The 2249-nt window shown below is 50.0% G+C and overlaps 1 pseudogene; it reads right to left on the bottom strand.

The window, feature by feature from the left end:
* The window catches only part of LOC100946154, a 1755-nt pseudogene extending 981 nt beyond the window's left edge, over positions 1-774 (bottom strand).
* Between the last annotated feature and the right edge of the window lie 1475 nt (positions 775-2249).

Below are 2249 nucleotides of genomic sequence, written 5' to 3' on the forward strand. Positions count from 1 at the left end.
TAGAGTGCTGTGGCATCACAGCTCACAGCAACCTCCAACTCTTGGGCTCAAGCAAGTCTCCTGCCTCAGCCTCCCAAGTAGCTGGGACCACAGGCGCCCGCTACAATGCCCAGCTATTTTTTGGTTGCAGCCGTCATTGTTGTTTGGCGGGTCCGGGCTGGGGATTAGAACCCGCCACCTTAGGTGTATGTGGCTGGCGCCTTAGCCGCTTGAGCCATAGGCGCCAAGCGAGCCTCTTGGGCTTTTTCTTATCTTTCTTTTTCTTCTTCTCCTTTTTTCCCGGACTCATTTGCAACAATTCTTTGATTTTCTTCATTTTCACAGGATTATTTAATACCTCTCTTTTTTTCTCCTCCACCTTCTTTCTGATGATAAAGAGCAGGACCTCTTGGATTTTGCCGGCCACATCTAGCAGAGCATTGGCACCTGATGGGGCGCAGATAGATCCCAGGAGGAGGCCTGTCTCAGAAGAACAGCCTGCCTCCCCCCCTTCCATCTTCCCAGTGGGCCGCCCCAGCAGGTACTCCTCACGATTCATGGTCCCACCAGGACCCTGGTACCTCCAGTCCAGTTTTTCTTGTTTCTTGGCAGCCCCGATGTCCCCCCCAGAGCGCTGCGTCTCTTCCTGGGCCCTCTCCTGCCACAGCTCCCGCTGAAGCTCCTCGAACTTCTTCCGTCCAGCCCCATGCTTCTCTTCAGCCTTCCACACTTCCTCCACATTGCGGAGAATCGTGGGTGCCAGCTCTTCTTCAAATCCAGGTCTTCGCCCCCCATGATGGTGGGAACGTTTCCTCACTACGTGGATCTAGAAGACTCAGGGAGGATCGAAAGGAAACGGGAGAAAAGGCTCAGGGGTGACCTCGCAGGATCCGCTCCCCGGAGCCACAGGCTGCCGCTTTCGCCACCCGATCTGTCCCAAGATACTTTTTTTTTAATTTTATTTTTCAGGTCTCTGGCTTATTGAGAAGCGAGCAGTATTTTTTCTCTATAGTGTAAGTCTCTCTGTCGTATTGATTGAAAGCATTCTCCGTGTGGTCCCCCCAAACCACACTCCTGAATCTTCCTGAACACATTACACAGTACCATGCAGTTCTTCCCTCCTTTTATTAGGGAGCTTCTGGTCAATTCCTTTTGTCCTATCAGTCATTGTCAGAGTTCCCCACCCAAACACGTCCTTAACCACAACCATTTCCACAACCTTCTCCACTTGGGAAGCCCGCCCTGGTCTTACTTTTTCCTTCTTCACAGGACCCCCTACATCCAGAGAAGCTGGGCTCTCCCTTAAGAAAGTGGTTCTCACACTTTAGCTTACATCAAATCACCTGGAGGGCTTACTGAAACAGAGTGCTGGGCCCTGACCCCAAACTTCTAATCTGGTCTCTAGTGAGGCCCAATAAGTTGCACTTTCAACAAGTTTCAGGTGACGTTTCTATGCCAGACACTACTCCATAGGGAGTAAGGGCAGAGGAAGAAGACCTCCAGGTGAACCTGATTGAGGCAGGGTGCCTTTTAGTGCAGAATTACTGGCTTATTTCCCCCCTTTTCCAAAAAAGATCTATGTTTCTTCACTAGTTCCATCTTTTTTTTCTTTTTTGAGACAGTCTCACTATGTCATCCTTGACAGAGTGCTGTGACGGGTCATAGCTCGCAGCAACCTCAAACTCAAACTCAAACTCTTGGGCTTAAGTGATTCTCTCCAAAGTAGCTTGGACTACAGGTGCTAGCCACAATGCCCAGATTTATTTATTTATTCATTTATAACGGAGTCTCAGTATGTCACCCTCAGTAAAGTGCCCTGGCATCACAGCTCACAGTAACCTCAAACTCTTGGCCTTGGGCGATTGTCTTGCCTCACCCTCCCAAGTAGCCCGCCACAACACTTGGCTATTTTTTTGTTGTAGTCATCGTCACTGTTTAGCTAGCCTCTGCTGGGTTCAAACCCCCCCAGCCCTGGTGTATGTGGCCAGCCCCTAACCATAGAGCTATGGACCCTGAGCCACCACCCAGCTACTTTTAGAGACATGGGCTGGCTCTTACTCAGGCTGGTCTCAAACACCTGAGCTCAATCAATTCTCCTTTCTCGGCTTCCCATAGTGCTAGGATTAAAGGTATGAGCCACTCTGCCCATCCCAATTAGTTCCTATCTTGCCAGCAATGCCAGCTGAGCCTGAGAGGTTATGAGAAGGTCTCCAGACCTCACCAAACAAAGCACCTGGACTCAAACAAAAATACATAACACTACAACTGGT

Source organism: Otolemur garnettii, unplaced genomic scaffold (assembly GCF_000181295.1).
Source record: "Otolemur garnettii isolate 467f Iridium unplaced genomic scaffold, OtoGar3 scaffold00008, whole genome shotgun sequence".
Classification (NCBI taxonomy): domain Eukaryota; kingdom Metazoa; phylum Chordata; class Mammalia; order Primates; family Galagidae; genus Otolemur; species Otolemur garnettii.